The sequence below is a fragment of the Hyaena hyaena genome, unplaced genomic scaffold, assembly GCF_003009895.1.
Source record: "Hyaena hyaena isolate Hyena2069 unplaced genomic scaffold, ASM300989v1 scaffold_46, whole genome shotgun sequence".
NCBI lineage: Eukaryota > Metazoa > Chordata > Mammalia > Carnivora > Hyaenidae > Hyaena > Hyaena hyaena.
In genome coordinates, this window is record NW_024080678.1 from 1,513,241 (window position 1) to 1,533,071 (window position 19,831).

Sequence of the window (19,831 nt, forward strand, 5' to 3'; positions counted from 1 at the left end):
TTACGGCAGCTTTATCTGCAGGCAAGTGGCTCCTTCTATAAAAGCAGCACAGATAAGGAGAATTCCAGAGCCCAGCAGCTGCGTCCATAGGCATATTATCAGTCAGTGACACAGTCACAGATCTGAGGGGCACCCATTTGAGACCGCCATACTAAGCTACCTTCCTTGTGTTGGGTCATAAGCAAAAGCCAAGGGACCACACAGACCTCCTCAAGGATAATGTCTCCTGTGCAGACATCCTGGTAAGCAGAGGCACTGACCTATTCTCAGCAAGTGTGGGGTTTCCAGTAGATGTGCTCTACGTGGGGCTATCAGGTCAGCAGAATCAGCCTGGCCTGGAAGTCTGCTAGAAATGTAAATTCTTGGGTGTCCCACTCGAACTTCTGAATCAGAATCTCAGGTAGTAGCAGGTAGGGCCAGCAATCTGGGTTTTAACAAGCCCGGCAGCAGATTCGGATGCATACTGAAGCCTGAGAACCACTGGTCTATAGTAACAGGGAAAGCTTCTAGAACACATGGGCTTTTAGCACTACACTGGATCCAGGATGCAGATTGCTACAGCCTCTTCCACAGCACAGCTTTTCCTCGGCATCTGTGTCTGTGGCAAATAGTCCGTGATAGAGAAAACAGCATCTCTATGAAACTTAGGGGCATTTGGGAAAGGAGTAATATTTGTTGCATTTATACTGTAGAACAGCTTTGTTCCTTGTGTGCCTCTGAGTCCTATTGGAATTTCTAGCTTTAAATGACTGGTATCCAACCTAGACATGAAGCACTGGGCAGTTGTCCCAATTTCCATTTAATGCTCTTGCCCTAGAAGTAGACTGGGAGTTTAAAACTTGGAAAGGGTAAATAAACAGAGGGTGTCTGGACTGGCAAAAGTTAAAAACAAGACCAGTCTGCTCATACTCCTCACTATTACTTCACACTGCACTGGATGTTTTGGATGCCACAGTTTAGCAAAAAGCAATGAAAATGGGAGAAATAAAACAATCATTAATTTCAGGTCGTATTATTATAATCCAGAAAAAAATCAAATAAAAAACTTGAAATAAGAAGAAAGTGCAGGAAGGTAGATCAGTATGGTGGTCATGAGTGGGTGCCTCTCAGATCTGTGACTGTATCATTGACTCTGAAAATATGCGTAGAGACCCAGCTGCTGGGCACTGGAATTTATCTCCTTTTTGTGCTGAGGGCAGGCATACGAAGACAGGACCATTCCTAGGAGACGGAGGCTTCTGGAATACCCGATCCAAAGGAATAGAATCCTGCATGGAATGACATCTGGCCAGGGTGCCCACATCAAGGTGACAGAGCTGTGGTGGGCCCATAATCATGAGTTCCACTGGTGGGCTTATATGCTGAAAGACCCCGAGGGAGTCTCAGGGGACGCGGCAGTGGCCTTCTAAAGCTTAGACGGAGTGCCAGATTGAGTGTAGGAGGGAAAACAGTGGGGTGCCATTCTTCAGGATGCAATGTGTGTATTAAATCAGAGAGCTCTGCATGATACTAGATCCCCAAGTGGAAGAATGGGTCCAGAATGGATGAAGGGGTAGAAGTAGGAGTGGCTATGTTATGGACACTCCCAATGACCCGAGGGGGATATTCTGTGCTTCCCATTCTCTCCGGACTCTGCAGGGTTAGAGGGTCTGATCTCCCAAGGAGGAACCTTGCCAGGAAGCATAGCAAGGGTTCCACTGAGCTACAAGTTGTGACTACCACCGTACTTGGGATTCCCGGGACCAGGGACCAGGGATGAGGAGAGCTGTCACTGGCAGGGATAATGGACCTCAATCAGCATGAGGTGAGGAGGTAGGGCTTTTACATAGGAGGTCAAGGTGGAATAGTGTGGAACCTGGGCACCACTGTAACTGACCAAGAAGGATACGATTACCAAGAGTTCATATTCTCATCGGTGAAGGTTTGGGTCATAATACCGGATAAGCCCCCGAGGCTTGTTGAGGGGTTTGGAGGGAAGAATCCAGAAGGGATGGAGGAGGGAGCAGATGAGAGTGCTTACAGCCCTAAGATCACTATAGTGACAAGGGCTCTACTTCCTTCTATGTGCTGTGTTTTCCCTCAGGAGGAAAGACCACAAGAACCATGGCAGAGCTGCTCCCAAGTCCGTTTGGAGAAGTGCAGTGTCAAGGGTGAATGTGGTGGACAAAAGATGTGCTCTCAGACCTCAGGGTGCGTAACTGACCAGCGAGCCCCACTGCTTGACATCCATCACCACATGCCTACAGTGACAATGTGGCCCACCCGCTGCTCCTGCCAGGGCTGAGCAAGCCAGGGAAGATGAAGGGCTCCCCTAACAGACAACTTCGGCTTCAGAACCAACCCCGCCCCCCAGTGGCCTTGCTGAATAGGACTAGAGTCTGACACTCTTGCACCCAGGCCTCCTCTCCTCGCTCGGCGTCATACCTGAGTCTCCCAGCCTCCCTCGCTTTCAGAGCATTTCCACAAATCAGTCTCTGGTGTGTCTAACTCCCATCTTGGCATCTGCCTCTTGCAAGTTAACATACTTAATGGAAAATTAACATATCTGTCATCTACTCATCCAACAAGCTCTTTGTACCCTTCAACACCCGTCAGCAATCAAGCGCAGACCCCAAATACAATCACAATAAAAAATGAACTACCTAGAAAACAGAATAGCAAAAAGCATTCAAAATGTATATTTAAAAAAGACTTGTAGAAATAAACAGAATTACTGTGTTTGGGGATATTTAAATTCAATGTCATCAAGATTTTAATTCTTCTTATACAGTTTAGAGCTTTAACATAATCTCCAAAGAAATATCAATGGATTTTGTTTAACAAAGTAGACGTGTTGATGGTCAAGTTTGTATGGAAAAATTTCAAATGTCTAGACAGACCATTTGGCTCTGGCGTCCCAATTCGGGGAAATGACCTCTACAGATTGTTAAGTTATTGTAGCTTTGTTTACGATTGTTAAAGACTGGAAACAGGAAATACCTCTCAGTAGTGGACTGGTTATGTAGAATGTGGTGAATCCATGCAACGAAATATGCTATCCTTCTCAAAAGAAAAAAGAAAAGAAAAGAAAAATGAAGCTCTCTATATACTGACTTCCAAAGATCTAGAAGTCATACTGTTAAGTGAAAAATCAAAGTAGAGAAGAGTGTATATAACATGCTACATTTTGAAAAAAATATTTGCTACATTTTGAGCATGAAAAGAAGAAAATAAAAATATATCATCGTATCTGCATGCATTTGCATAAAGAAGGTCTGAAAGTTAGGGAAACAAAACAATTGTTAATTCTGACTCAGGATAATGGGAACTATAGAGAGTGACAACACAGTTAAAAACAAGACTTTGTCTTTGAACCATGTGCATAAATTACCTGTTCCCAATAATTACACACCTATACCTTTAAAATGCCACTGGGATTTCACACTGACTAGAATACTGTTTCAGGTCCACAGTTTGGCAAAAATTAAAAAGCCTGGAAATGTCAAGTGTGGTGACGGTGTGGCGCGTTCCAATGTATTTCCAGTGTCTGCATGAACTGGCTCAACCCTATCAGAAAAGAATATAACCTAGTAAAGTTAAACTCCAAATATCCTATAATCTGGAAATTTCTCTCCTTCTAACCTAGTAAAGTTAAACTCCAAATATCCTATGATCTGGAAATTTCTCTCCTATGAGAAAGGGCATATGAGTACTAGAAAATAGATTTTATTTTTGTGTGCAGGAATATTATGGGAACATTGGTTGTGAAAAAAAAAAAACACTATCTGGGGGCACTTGGGTGGCTCAGTCCATTGAGCATCCAACTCTTGATTTCAGCCCAGGTCATGATCCCAGGGTTGTGTGACCAAGTCCCGTGGTGGGCTCCACACTGAGCATGGAGCCTGCTTGGGAATTTTCTCTCTCCCTCTCTCTCTCTGCCTCTCCCCTGCTCACACTCTCTTTCTCAAAAAAATAAGTAAGTAAAAAATTTAAGAAGTAACAAAACACTTTATCTAGAAGTCCTTTCAAAACAGAATGGAGGAACTATATTATAATTCATTTATGTGAATACCATACTGCAGTGGAAAAGGATCAGCCCACTACATGCATAAACTACAGTAAGCCTCAAAAACTTGAAACTGAACAAAAAATCATACAGCATGGGTCATCTCACAAAAAGTTCAAAATCGGCAAAATCAAATTAGATCTTGTTTAGAGTAAAGTACTCATGTTAGAAATACATCGCTGACTCATACGATCTTCAAGGATGTGGTTATTTCTCAACAAGGGAGGAAGGGACCATTTGGAGTGGGTGAATCTGGGTGACTGGTATTGCCCTACTCACCTCAAAATTAGAATAAAATGTTTATTTTAGTTTTAGCACTTAAGTGTATTTCTATATAAATGTAGTTCTTTTGTGTGTAGGATAGATTTTATGATTTTTAAAGGTAAAATACTAATTCTTTCAAAGATTAGTAAAGTGGATACCTCTGACATATTAAATCAGGAAAAATAATCACATGAGGAAAGAAATCTTGCTACTGATAAGGAGGGAAAAAAAATAAAATAGTAAGACTATAAAAGACTCAAACTTCAGAATCTCATTGAAATGGAAAGATTCTGGGGAAACAGACACTTTAAAAAATTCACTCATGAAAAGGTAGAAAATCTGAACAGACAAATTACTGGGGAAGACTAAAAAATTCATCAAAGAATTTGCAAACACTCCTGTGCCAGACAGTTCTGAGGTTTAGTACTTTCAAACTTTCAAGGGACTAAAATCCCTCTGCTATTAAAATTGTTCCAGACTTAGAAAAATATGAATACATTTTTCATTTTGTAAATCCAACATAACCCTGATTCCAAAACGCGAGGAATGGGGATAAAAATTGTAGTGAAATTGGGAAGTCATGTAAAATCCTAAATAATATATTATTAGACCAAACCAGTGGCAGAATTAAGAGAATTATTCACAATGGCCAAGTAGGACTTATCCAAGAAACGCAAAGATCATTATTATAAGATCTATTAATGCAACATCCCATATGAATATATTTAAGGAGAAAAGAGGAATAATCATTTTAATGGAGGAAGAAAAAAGTGCTCAAAGACATTCAAATGCATTTTATAATCCCAAAATTTGTTTTGGGTGGCAATTAGAAATAGAAGATTTTCTTAACATAGTAAGACTTTATATCTTAAGCTAACTATCAACATTATTATTAAGAGTGGAAAACTAAAGAGAATTCTTATTAAAACCAGTGGCAAAAGCAAGTAAACAAGATACTCCTCACTGTTACAGTTTAGCATTTTCTGAAAATTCTCAGCAATGCAATTAACATGAAACAGGGAGAGACATGATTGTTGAAAAGATAACAAAATTATCACTTTATACCATAATGCAATGGTGCTTTTATAAAACTCCAGAGAATCCATTTTTAAAACATATCTTTTAAGTTAGGTTTTTTTTTTAAGTTTATTTATTTATTTTGAGAGAGAAAGACAGCAGGTGCAGGGGAGAGGACAAAAGAGAGGGAGAGAGAGAGAATCCCAAGCAGGTCCCCCACTGTCAGCACGGAGCCCGAAGCAGGGCTTGAACTCACAAACCATGAGACCATGACCCAAGCTCAAGTCAAGAGCCAGATGCTTAATTGAGTCACCAGGGGTCATTTAAGTTAGTTTATAAAGTAACTTCACAGAAGGTATTTTTAAAAATCTGTATATTTCATATGTATATCAATAGTAATCCATGAACAATGATTCAAAAAAATGACTTTGCAGTTGTGTCCAAAACATACAGTTCTGAGGGAGGAAAAACATTTTGAAGAATAAGATCTGCAGTGTATGCCCCCAAATTTGCTGAAAAATAACAATAAACATTTTTAATATACAGAAAAAGATATTTATGTGTGAGAAATTCATACATTAATTCCTCTGAAATTAATTTATGAGGTTAATAAAATTCCAGTTACATTCCTACTGGAATTTGTTTGGAAATTAATTATTGGATTCTTAAGTTCACCTGGTGGGGGAAGTGATAATAAAACAAACAAAACAGATTAATGAGAAAACAGCTGAGAACTTTCTAAAAAGAGTGATTAAAGAGAGAATTTTCCTACAAAAAACAAATGAATCCGAACATACAAACATCAGAATTGTGTGACAACAGCAGAATAAGAGGGGCACCTGGGAGGTTCAGTTGGTTAAGCATCTCACTTGGGCTCAGGTTGTGATTTTGTGGTTTCTGAGTTTGAGCCCCGCATAGAGCCCAGAGCCCACTTCGGATCTTCTGTCCCGCTCTCTCTTTGCCTCTCCCCTGCTTGTGTGTGCTCTCGTTCTCTCTCTCTCTCAAAAGTAAATAAAGATTAAAAAAAAAAAAAAAAAAGCAAAAGAAGAAACACCATTAGAAGAGGTTGAGAAATAGGACTGGTTCCTCACCAGTAAGGGAAACCTCACAAATCAACAAGGAAGTGAGAGGTTACCCAGGACACTGTCATGGAGAGATTCACTATTGGGTGGGAGAATACAAATGGTGGCCTCAACTAAACCACTAAAAACGCGTTCTGTGCTGACAAAGAGGTAAGAGTACAAATAAACAAATACACACACCCAGAAAGCAGAAATCTAGGGGGACACATATGGGTGAGTGTCCAACTGTCTTCAGTTAGCCTGAACTTCTTCACCAAGGCCCACCTCCCTCCTCACCCACCAGATTCCATCCCATAGAACTGAGTTCTAATGCACATCTCTGATGCATCGCCATCTCTCCATCTCTGTGCCACTCTCCCTGGGACCACTACCGTAGTCACCCCAGACCTTCTGGTTTCACCTGTCTCCCATCCATCCCCCACCCAGCTGCCAAAGTGGCCATCATCACACACAAATTAATTGGCATTCCTGTTCTGCTGACTTCCCTTCTTGACTATCCATTGCACTTGGTATACATTCCAAAATAAAAAAAACTTGTGTTATCTGATCCCCTTACTCCCTCTCCCATCCCAGTTTTGCTGGGGTCCCTTTACTTCCTCTGCTGCTCTAGCTACCTTGGCTTCATCAGCTTCTCAAAAGTAAGAAGCTTGGGGAACACCTGAGTGGTTCAGTTGGTTGAGCATCCAACTCAACCAAATCTTGTGGTTTGTGAGTTTGAGCCCCGCATCAGACTCTGCTGACAGCTCAGAGCCTGCTTTGGAATCTGTGTCTCCCTTTCTCTGCCCCTCCCACACTCATGTTCTATCTCTCTCTCCGTCTCTCTCTCAAAAGTAAATAAACATTTTTTAAAAAAATTTTAAGTAAGAAGCTTGGGAAGAAAACAGAAACAGGCAACGAAAGGAAGAGCCAAGAGAAAAGATTGATAGATTTGGTTACTTAAAACTTTAAACTCTCTCTACATAAAAACCATCACTGGAAAAAAATATCATCATGAGTAAGCTGATGACAGATGATGAACCAAGAGGAAGGATTTGCAACAAATAACGAGATGAGGATTCAGATGCACTGCTGTTTAACAAGGCTGTTCAAGTTAGGGAGATAGGAACCCAGATTCCTCTTGGCCCCAGGTCTGGAATAGACACAGACAATTCACCAAATAAATGTTTAAGATAGATAAGTGTGTGGAAGATTTTCTTCCTCATTTAGTCAGAGATGCAAGTCTGAACTGAAAAGAAAAGATAGTCTTTTTCACCCGTTGCTTTGGTAAATACATTTTCTCCCTTAGAAATGTCTTCATTGAGCTACAATTAACATAAAATATGCCAATGTTTGGCATTCAGTAAGCTTACCTTTTACATAGTTTATACATCCATGTAACCATGCCCAGATCAAAATACAGAACATTTACGGCCCTCTGGGACTCCCTTGTGCTCCTCCCTAGAAGCAACTCTTATTCTTTTTTAAAAAAAAGTTTGCTTCTTGGGGCGCCTGGGTGGCTTAGTCGGTTAAGCGTCCAACTTCAGCTCAGGTCGTGATTTCGCGGTTCATGGGTTCGAGCCCCGCGTCGGGCTCTGTGCTGACAGCTCAGAGCCTGGAGACTGCTTTGGATTCTATGTCTCCCTCTCTTTCTGCCCCTCTCCTCATGCGGTCTCTGTCTCTCAAAAATAAATAAAAACATTTAAAAATTAAAAAGTTTGTTTATCAGAGAGAGAGAGAGAGAGAGAGAGAGAGAGAGAGAGAGAGAACAAGCAGGGGAAGGGCAGGGAGAAAAGGAGAGAGAGAATCCCAAGCAAACTCCACGCTGTCACCACAGAGCCTGATGCAGGGATCAGTCTCATGAACCATGAGGTCAAGACTTGAGCCAAAATCAAGAGTAGGACCTTAATGGAATGAGTTACCCAGGTGCCCTGCAATCCTTATTCTTCTATTTCCAAAGTTTAGTTTTGCCTGTTCTTGAACTTGATAAAAACAAAATTTTACACCATGTACCTTTTCTGTACCTGCCTTATTTTGCTCAACAAAATCCCCTGGGGTTGCAATTAGCAGTAGTTGTGTTCTGTTTAAACTCGCTGTGTGGTACCCCACTGTAGGAAACACCTCAAAGTGTCTCTTCATTCTCTCTTGATGGACATCAAGGTTGTTCCCCTGGGTCTAGTCTGAATAGATCTGACATGAATGGTCTTGTGAATGACTTTTGGTGGGAATATATATTCATTTATCTTAGATAGATACCTTGTAGTAGATTGCCTTGATCATAGATCAGACAGGTATATGTTTATCTCTAGTAGATAATGCCAAACAGTTTTTCAAAGTTATTATACCAATGACTGGTGCTCAAGCCTTCTAAAATGAAGTTTGGTGCTCTTTCTAGTCATCAAAAGTGAAGATGGAAGGCTCCTTCCTTCCTTATCTCTTCTTTCCGTCTTCTCTCTCTCTCTGTCACCCATTTTTTTCCCATCCCCACAAACTCCCTGCCCAACCCATCTGCATTCCTATCCCTTCCCTCCTCTTCCCAAACCTTTTCAGACCACTTACAGTTGGAAGATGTTTCAGGCCTGAGTAAGCCTGTAAACTAGATTCTGAGCTCCCTGCATCAGCAACTGCCTAATTAGAGGCACGATTTGTGGTCCAGTGAAGTCTAATGTGCCTGGCAGAGCTGTTCTTCTGGCAGTAATTACCTTCAACCTCCAGTCAACAGAAGGGAGAGGACATCTGCATCAAGAGTGATGAGAAAGCCCCTGCCCAGGGTCCTCTGGAGCTCGAATGTAAAAGCAAGGAGCTAGCAGAAACTCTCATTAAGTGGGCCATCCATTACTTACTCCCTGACAGCTCCTCACCGTCTTCTGTTACCTGTCCCTCTTGCTCAAGGAAGAGGACTTAGTTTCTACTTCTGGGGCTGGGCCTCTGTCCAGTATGTATTATTTAAGTGGGAGAACAGGGATAAAATGTGGCAGGGGGCATAAATTCTTAAACAGAAGAAGATCGAGGCATGTAACAAAATTAGTTGGTTCCTAATAATTAAAGGACCACTCTCCAAGGGAGTCTCTTTTCCAACAGAGAGAAGAGGCAAGTCTTTCCTTACAGGAACACACCTCTCATTTACAATTCCAACACCGTGTATTCAACTCTCTTTCCAGCACCCACTTGTGGGTGGTTCCTGTGATGGTGTTTCTATGGTCTAGTAATATATTAACCAAGTATCATTCAGCTATTTGCCTAGTAGCTGTTTCATGTTGGGAAGAAAGGCAGAGAGCATGAAGGATATACGAGAGCTTGTTACAAGGGTCTTGAAGGGGGCAGAAGGGGCAGGAAATACATCCCTTAGGATGGTCTCCAGGATGAATTGGGGTTGGGAAGTTGGAGGGCAGGCCACCAAATAGCCTACAATGAGGCTGCTTTTGTGGTGGGAGAGAAAGGGCCAGAATTACAAGAGGGCACCAAAAATTACTAACCTCCCTGGTGGCTCCTATTAAAATATCATAGGCATATGATGGTCTATACTAGTTTCATTTACTGGAGCAGAAAAAAAAGAGAAACATGGTCTAGAAGCTATTATTTTGTGAGCACTCGCTATCTCATGCATGAGAGGTATTTTCTCATTAATCTTTAGACTCCTCTCTTGAGGCTGGCCCTTCTATTACCCTGATTGTACAGAAATGGAAACTGAGGCACAGAGCAAATCTTTACAGTTTCCCTACTACTAACTGTGGACAGTTAAAAAACAAAATTCAACTGAGTCGATTTTAAAGGTCTTATTGCCTTTATTCAACCATTTGTGAATCAGACAGCAACCCATCTAGCAAACTGAAAAGAGCTCCAAAGAGCTGCACAAAATGAAAGACTTTTCTAGCATAAGAGGGTGGGGCAAGGAAATTTCTAGCAAAGACTGGACTGTTCCAGGCAAGGTCCCCTTCCCGTAGGTGTCTATCAGGCAGATAACTGCAGTAGTTCTCATCAGGTGAGTCCAGATCAACTGGTTTAAGATCTCACTCCTGGGAGAGGTTGAAACTGTAATTAAATTAGGTATTAAGTCTTCATTTGGTGTCATAGGCTTAACACTAATGACTCCATTTTGGGCCTGTTGTCTCTTTTTAAGGGAAGCCAAGTACACAGAAGCTGGCTGTGTTTTGCAGAAGCAGCGATAGCTATCATCTGTCTTGGGCCTTCTCTCTAGTAACAAATCTTCTGTCAGCCCTGGGAGTTCCCATGAGAACTTAATGGAGCCAAGAGGTTTCCCAGGGGTCCCTTCTTTCCTGAGGCCATGGTTGTCAGTCCCAATCTTGCCCAGCCAACCTTCGGAGACAGGCTCCTGGGGAATGACCGGGGAAGCCCAGGAAGGGCGTGAGGAAGTGTGCACTGTAACAGGTCAGAGGAAGCCCTGCACACTCAGCTGCACACAACCCTGCACACTCAGCATGATGTCACCCAGTGAGAACATCAGGGAAGCAAGCATGAACTTACTCCTTACATTTCAGGTTTAAAAAATACATTCTTTCACACTGCATTCTTTTTCTGAACCAAATAGAATTGGCTACCAGGGCCATTAGTGAGTATTGGTTCCTCTCCATAAGGTCACCAGAGAACTCAAAGCGACAGAATCAGTACAGAAAATGTTATGAGTAGCACTGTTCTTTCTTCCCTCCAGGCAGTCTCCCTGGCTCCCTCTACAGAGGATGGCTCCTCTCTCCAAGAAAATTCCAGCCCTAAAGACCACCCCTTGGTGGGGCAGGGGAGGTGGGGGAATGATCACTTATTCCCTGTCAGTGCAAGTGCAAGTCAACCCTCCATATGCTGGTGGTGGAAACAAATTGACATACCACTTGGTACTTCCTGATGAGCTTAGGGAAGAACCAAATTATTCTCTGCACATGCATGTGTGCGTGTGCTTGCATGTGTTTGAGTGTGTGTGTGAGTGTGTGTGTGTGAGAGAGAGAGAGACAGAGACAGAGAGAAGACAAAAATCTAAACAAAATACCCCAAATACGCATAACAATCACCTCAATATATTGGGATTTGGGATGATTTTTTTTATTTTACAAATAGTTTATTGTCAAATTATTTTCCACATAACATTCAGTGCTCATCCCCACAAGTGCCCTCCTCCATGCCCATCCCTCCTCCCCCCTACATCCATCAGTCCTCAGTTTTTGTCAACATTCAAGAGTCTCTCATGGTTTGCCTCTTTCCCTTTCCCCCATCATTTCCCCCCTTCTTCTCCCCCTTGTTCCTCTGTCAAGGTCCTCCTAATCCTCCTATACGTGCAAACATATGATATTTGTCCTTCTCTGCCTGACTTATTTCGCTCAGCATAACACCCTCAAGGTCCATCCAAGTTGCTACACATGGCCAGATTTCATTATTTCTCATTGCCATGTAGTATTCCATGGTATAGATAAACCACATCTTCTTGATCCATTCATCTGTTGATGGACACTTAGGCTCTTTCCATGTTTTAGCTATTGTGGAGAGTGCTGCTATGAACATTGGGGTGCATGTGCCCCTATGCATCAGCATTTCTGTATCCCTTGGGTAAATTCCTAGCAGTGCTATTGCTGGGTCATAGGGGAATTCTATTGTTAGTTTCCTGAGGAACCTCCACACTGTTTTCCAGAGGGGCTGCAACAGTTTGCATTCCCACCAACAGTGTAGGAGGGTGCCCGTTTCTCCACATCCTCACCAGCATCTAGAGTTCTCTGATTTGCTCATTTTAGCCACTCTGACTGGCGTGAGGTGGTATCTCCGTGTGGTTTTGATTTGTATTTCCCTGATGAGGAGGGATGCTGAGCATCGTTTCATGTGTCTGTTGGCCATCTGGATGTCCTGGATTTGGGATAATTTTTATTTATTTCTTTTCTCTATTTTCTAAATTTTCTGAAACTGACTTGTAGCCATAATCAGAAAGGAAGCCACAGAAGCCCCTTCTTTCTTCCCTCCTCCCTTCCTTCCACTCTTGTCTTCACTCAGGCCTGTGGATTTGCAGGATGCCTCCACTGCCAGCCCTGGTGTTCTACTGCACACCAAGCTGCATGTTTGTTCCCTTCTGTCTGACTGCCATGAGCGGCCACTGTTCTTATTACCAGCTCGCCTCCTGCTTCACCAGCTAGAGAGATGGGAGCTCAGAAGCCCAGCTTCCTCGTCTCACACAGATTAGGTCTAAGGTTGGGATGTTTGGGACTCATGCCTGGAGCCTAGAATGGAGAGGGGATTTCTGGGGCCGTACGAGTCTTAGCCAAGAGGAGAGAGAAAGAGAGACCATTGGGACAGAGGGATCTAAGATGCCACAGTGCTGGTTCTGCAATTCTGTGTGTTTTCACAAGAGTAATTTAGTTCTAATTACTGACAATAATTATTTCCCAACCCACAGTGGGAAGCTGTTGGGCTTGTAGTTATGGTGAATTCCAAAGGCCTCTACTTGGGCTGTGCCTCTGTTGTGAAGCAGTCTGGACCCCAGAGGCTCTCTGGTAAGAAAGGCTGTGCATAAGGATGAAGGGGGAGAGGGGGAAGAAGAATCCCAGGCAGGAGGGAGAGCTGAAGGAGGTCAGGCTGCTGACCAGAGCATCAGCAGGAGAGCATTAGCCTGTGGAAAGAACACCGGCCACTGGGCCAGGAGACCTGGCTCTGCGGCTAACTTGGACCTCTGTGCAAATGTGGGCCTCCTTTTCTTTATTTTTTTTATTTGAGTAGAGTTGACACACACTCTTACATTAGTTTCAGGTGTACAGCTTAGCGATCTCACATCTGACATCTGTCATCTCTACATGTTATGCTAAGCTCACCACAAGTTTAGCTACCAAATGTGGACCTCTTTCAGCCCTTGCTGTTGCAAATGTAGACTCCCTCCACCTTTAAGCTTCAGTTTTCTCATCTCTAAAATGACAATAACATAACGCCAGCCTCACAGGCTTGTTGTGAAGATTGAATGGAAGGTTCTAGAACAGAGGGTCTTTGTTGGATTATGGCCTTCCAGCACTCTTTCTACCTTCCTTGAGTAACTACGCTTCAACTACTGACTGAAGAACTTTCCCCTCCCCCACCCTCTGTTCACATGCCTCAGTGGGCACCCCTCACGTGGCTCAGGTGGCCCAAAGCCAATCATTGTGCACAGCTCTCTGGCCTTCCAGTTCTCACAGGAAGAGTGTGTGTGCACATTCAGTTACAAAAGCCAACTAAATATTGCTCATGAACCCAAAGTGAGGCCACTCAAGCAAACTGAAATGTCAACTTTTCTTTTCTTTCTTTTTTTTTAAGACTCAAACTATATTCATTCAATGTAGGAAAACTGATTAATTCATGCCTGTCAGAAGGTCTTTTTGTGGAATGCCTTTGGTTTTTAAAAAGCATGAGTACAAATTAATTATTGCTTAACAGATGCACTGTTTTAGACATAGCCTTCTGAAACATTAGATCCCAGGGGGAAATAGCTATGGGGCTGCTTGGGTGTTAAAAATGATGAAATCCTAACTAATTCCCTTCTGGCTCCAACAATCCATGAGCATCATGTGGAAACTGTAAGACTTTGACAGGCGGAAGGGAGTATTTGAGGATTTGGGAGCAAAGCTCAACAATCAGGAAACCACACCATGTCATCAAGCAAAGGAAGGAATAACTAAGCAGAGGTCAGCACTCTGCTGGGCTCCTTCCATGAGTTTTCTCTCTGAGGGCTCACAAAAACTGGGCAGGTTGGATTCCTGCACACTTTACAGATGGGGAAAACTGAGGCATGGAGAGGATATAATCACTTCCACGAGGTCACCCATAAGACAGCAGTACAGTTAAGATTGCAGGACAGGGCTCCAGAACTTCTAAGGCTTGCCTGCCCAGCACCAGGTAAGCCCCTCTGAGCAGGCCTGGAAGCGGCAGCCACAGTCAGTTCCCTGAACCCTGCACAGTAACTCAGTTGTATTGTTGCTGCTGCCAATAATTTCCCCACTGGAACTTCTTGATTCCCCAAATTCTTGATGCCGCAGAGGAAGAAGCTCCTTGGGCACCTTGGTTCTGCCATGTTGTTCGGTGGAGCCCCAGACCCAATGGCTACTGCTCCCAACCAGCCCAAAGATTTGGAAATATCTACTGCTCTGTTTAAAATCCTTCCTGCTAAAATTATCTACCATACCCTCTGTTACCTGCAACTGATTCCCCATCAGTTCAACTCTGAACCTCATTCAGATTAGGAACGGAAGGGAAGAAGATAGCCAATGTGAGTATTTGAACACAGAGCAGAACTCTTTTTTATTTTAATTTTTTAAAATGTTTTATTTATTTCTGAGAGAGAGAGAGAGAGAGAGAGAGAGAGAGACAGCATGAACAGGGGAGGATCAGAGAGAGGGAGATACAGAATCTGAAATAGGCTCCAGGCTCTGAGCTGGCTGTCAGCACAGAGCCTGATGCAGGGCTCGAACCCACGAACCGTGAGATCATGACCTGAGCCAAAGTCGGATGCTTAACTGACTGAGCCACCCACGTGTCCCAGAGCAGACTCTTCATGGGAGGGGGGGAGGGTTCACTTTCATTTCTTCTCCCAGTGGGCTCCAGGTTCTTACCTTGGGATAGCTATGACTGGAGTGAGTTTGGGACCATTGATTCGTGTTCCTCCTTTACCACGTTGCGGCAGAATTGCTCACAGAACCCATGTATTTAGGAAACAGTGATGAATCTTCTTTCTTGAGTGCCCTCTAATTATATATCAGCATTTAGGAAGCCCTTGCACATTTGCAAAGAGTTTAACAAAAATGTTTCATTAGCTATTCTTATGCTGATGATGCACCACACCAGGCTCCGGACCAGGGCTCCAGAACTCATGTGGGGGAAAACTAAACATCTGTGTGACCAGAGTAAGAAGGAGCACATTCTGGCATTGGAGCCCTACCTCCATTGCCTCCCTGATGGAAGGCAGCATGGGGCCCTGGAGCCCCCAGATCTTGAGTGAGCATTTCACATCCATCCCAGTGCTTCATAATACTATGCACTGATGGACATTTATTTAACCATTTGGTGTTATCTGAGCCCTCACTATAAAATTAGTTGACATTATAATAGTACCTAAGTCCAGAAAAATGTAAAAATTAAAAGAAATAACGTGTATGCTTTGCTTAGAACAGGCCCAAGCAAAATTAAATTCTATCTAAGCATTTTAACCATTAGTATTTTTCATTTGATTTATACATTTTAAATTACATTTTACATTTGAGGGATGGGAGGCTCAGAAAAGTGCAGTAGCTTACCTCAAGTTTCTGCTGTCACTTTCTGTCTGACAAAATGTCATCCTACTTCCTGGCCCAGTTCAAATGCTCCCTTATCCGTGAAGCTCTCTGTCATACATACAGGCTCATGCCCACACACGCTCCCCAGGTTAGATGTAAAATTTCCTTTCATTATATTTTATACTTTTCATAAAGCTTAACACATTTTTGCCATATAAAGTCAACAGGATCACTAGTGTCCCCTGTTATGAATATATATATTTTAAATGTTTATTTATTTATTGTGTGAGAGAGTGCATGTGTGCATATGCCGGGGAGGGGAGGAGAGAGTGGGGGAGAGAGACTCCCAAGTAGACTCAGCACTGTCAGCACAGAGCCCAAGGTGGGGCTCAATCTCATGAACCATGAGATCATGACCTGAGTCAAAACCAAGAGTTGGCCACTCTACCAACTGAGCCACCAAAGTGCCCCAGTGTCCCTTGTTATGAATTGCAAGCCTCCAAAGAGACCCCATGTTCTAGTGCTTGAATTTGCCCCTGTGGCTAGCATTATGGCCTTGCACACGATAATAAAATCATAACATGTATATATGGAACAATCTTTCATTTGTGTCCCATGATTCGGTTCTAACCCTCCCTGTATGGACTAGGTATTGCTCTCCACATCCTACAGGAATGAGATCGAAGCTGAGAGATGTAATGTCATGCACCTCATAAGAGGTAGAGCCAGTGTTTCAATGAAAAGCTTCTGGCTTTTCTAAGACACTACTATCACTTTAGTAAGAAGCTTTGGGATGGAATGGGGTGGAATGGAGGTATAGAGACATGCCTAGAGAGTAGAATGGAGAGATAAAATGCAGTCAGGACGGGTAAGGAGAGAACAGTGCGTGCAGGGAGAACATCATGCATTGTCAGAGTCCCATAGTAGAAAAGAACAGTACAACTTGACCACCGAATGACATTTCACAATAAAAGCAATAAAACCACCTGTCCTTTCCTTTTCTTCAAGGCTTTTGTGAACATGAAAAAAACCAAAACAAAAACAAACCAAAACTAGAAAATGTTGAGGGAAAAACCCAGTGCTCCCCAGAAACAAAGACTCGTTAATATTATCCCAGGGACAATGGAGACGAATGGGTCGCTGGGTGCTCTCCCAGTCAGAATATCCTGGCCCGGCCATGGTGACATCAAAACTACTTGGGAAGGGGCAGCTGGGTTGCTCAGTTCAGTTAAGTGCCCAACTCTTGGCCTTTGGCTCGGGTCATGATCTCACAGTTCGTGAGTACCACCCCCCATGCTGGGCTCCATGCTGATGATGCAGAACCTGCTTGGGGTTCTCTCTCTCTCCCCCTCTCTTTGTCCCTCTCCTGCTTGCTCTGTCTCTAAATAAATAAATAAATAAATAAATAAATAAATAAACTTAAAAAAAACTACTGGAGGCAAAGAGTCGTTCTTCCTCCTCCTAGCCATGCTGTATCCGATTTTCCTTCTCTCCGTGGAGCCGAGATGTGTCAGAACAGAAGATGAGCACTAGACCTAGACCTGCCGGGCTCAGGTCAGCCTAGAAGGATCTGGAGCCCCCGGACAAGCATCGGTCATGTTTCTGGCAGGTCAAAAAGACATGGGGGTCACTGTGGGAGTGACACTAGGGATCTAGACTGGAGGTCACAGCTGATGGTGGGTATCTTGGCACCCTAAGCAAAGGCAGCTAGAACCCACTTCACAAGAATAGGTTTGATGATCAGAATTCCATTTTTTAAATGAATTTTGTGCAGGAAAAAAAGAAAAGGTTGGACACCCTTTCCCCAGTGCAACACAATGAGCAGGAAGGAGGCCACAGGAAAGTTCTTGGTCACATCAACTCAAATGGAGGCCCAGGGCCAGAGCAAGTCGAAGATTCTCTGACACTGTATTGCCAGAGCCTGTCACTAGGAGTCATACGGGCTTCAGATGGCTGGGGTGCTCTTCCTGGTGGAGTCAGGAGTCTCCATCTCCTGGGTCCTCTCTTGGCCTCGGCCCCACAAAAACTAGGGACCTGGCACCACCTGAATTCACAGCAAGTTATATCTTTGCTTTAATAACTGATGGGATATGTATGGCTGTGTTATGGGATGGAATTTTGGAATCACAACCTGACTTATGCACCCACTGCATATTCAATCATTTCCAGACTCTGAAGATCTATTTATATGAGAGTCCAAGGAGAACATGAGAGGGTCAACGCTTGAACATACGGGGTGATTAGGGACCAAGGCACATGCTAATTCATTCTTTTCTTTTCCATTTATCAAACATGATAAATAAAGGATTGTTCCTGACTTTAAGGTGAGTGAGGGAAGGCTTCCAGGAAGAGATGAGGCTTAGCTTAAATACTATAGGATAAGAGCGAGTCCACTGGATTAGGAAGAGAGAGAAGAACATCTGGGAAAATACCTAGTTTACTCAACATGTCTTTGCTGAGACTAATATGTGCCAGGTACTCTCCTAGGAAATGGAGACATAGCCAGTGAATGAAATAAACATGGTCCCTAGCTTCATGGAAACTGTAACTAACTACTTACCATAGACAACTTACAAAACCCTAACTGGGAGCCCTAATGGACAAAGAAATTTGAGAGAAATTTATTTTATAGAAATTGGTAAGGAATAGATGAAGGTCAAAGCAAAGCCAGTGTCAAGCCAGATGTGAATATAACTAATGACTTTTAGTCTAGGGACTTGAACCAAGGTCCCAAGAAACCAAGTAGTGTGATGGGGTAGCAGGCTGAGGCCACAATAAGATTAATCTGATGAAAGAGCTATCTCTCTGAGTCCCTTGGTAGGAACCAAAACTTTATAATCCAAGGTGAGAGAAGGCCAATGTGGGTGAAATAGACAGTGAATCCCTGGGTATTCACTTGAAGTCTTTTAGAGCAAAACAAATATAAATTCTTAAGGTGGTAGAACATTATCTCATATCAAGAGCTTTGAGGCAGAGAGAGAATGACCCTTCAGCCGAGGGGTCATTTAGTGCTCTGCATCAAGGGAATAGTACTAGCAGGAGCCAGAAGGTAGAAAAAAATGGCGGGTGGGTGCAGCCATTGGTGAGCGCCTATGAAGTACCCTCATGGACTCCTGAGAAGGACAGGAAAAGATTCAGGTGGGGTTAGAGTCCTAAGGACTCCGTGGTAGGAACTAAGCCAGAGTAGCCATTTTGGTGTTACGCTCAGAGAAGGCAGGATACCCCAACTCAAAGCCCAGCACCTCTTGTCCATCAAGACTCCTCTTCTTGGAGGTCAGAACCCCAGATCTCAGGCCACGATCCCTTGAAAGACAGAATGGCCAAGAAAGTAAAGTGATTTATCTATACCATGGAATACTACATGGCAATGAGAAACAATGAAATCTGGCCATGTGTAGCAACATGGATGGACCTTGAGGGGGTTCTGCTGAGCGAAATAAGTCAGGCAGAGAAGGACAGATACCATATGTTTGCACATATAGGAGGATTAGGAGGAACTTAACTGAGGAACAAGGGGGAGAAGAAGGGGGGAAATGGTGGGGGAAAGGGAGAGAGGCAAACCATGAGAGACTCTTGAATGCTGACAAAAACTGAGGACTGATGGATGTGGGGGGGAGGGGGGGATGGGCATGGAGGAGGGCACTTGTGGGGATGAGCACTGAGTGTTATGTGGAAACTAATTTGACAATAAACTATATGTAAAAAAATAAATAAATAAAATAAAAATTTAAAAAAAGGCACATAAAAAAAAAACCCAATACTACACCGTGTGTTAACTAAACTGAACTTAAATAAATAAATTATGCTTTAAAAAATAAAAGAAAAAAGAATAAAAAATAAAAAGGGAAAAAAAAAGAAAGGAAAGTGAGCCTGACTGACCAGTTTCTACATGAATAACAGCTTTTCCCTTTCAAAATGGAGTAAAAGAAGTAGAAGCAAAACCAGTGGCCAGTGTTGGGGATCACAGGGAAATGTGTCACAGACTTTGAGAGTTACGTGGATAAAACTGTTTTGAGACAGCCTTGTCCTCTGAGCCTCCACATTCTTTCTTCCACTCCTTCCGTTTCAAAATATCTTAGCTCTCCTTACTACATATAACCTTCTTTACATTACCTGACCTCGACACCAACTGCCCACACAGGTAGTAGGCAGGGCTGATCCCCAAATAAGCCCGGAACTGCTCACTGCTCTCTGCCAGACCGTGATTCTCCAAGGCGGGAGCT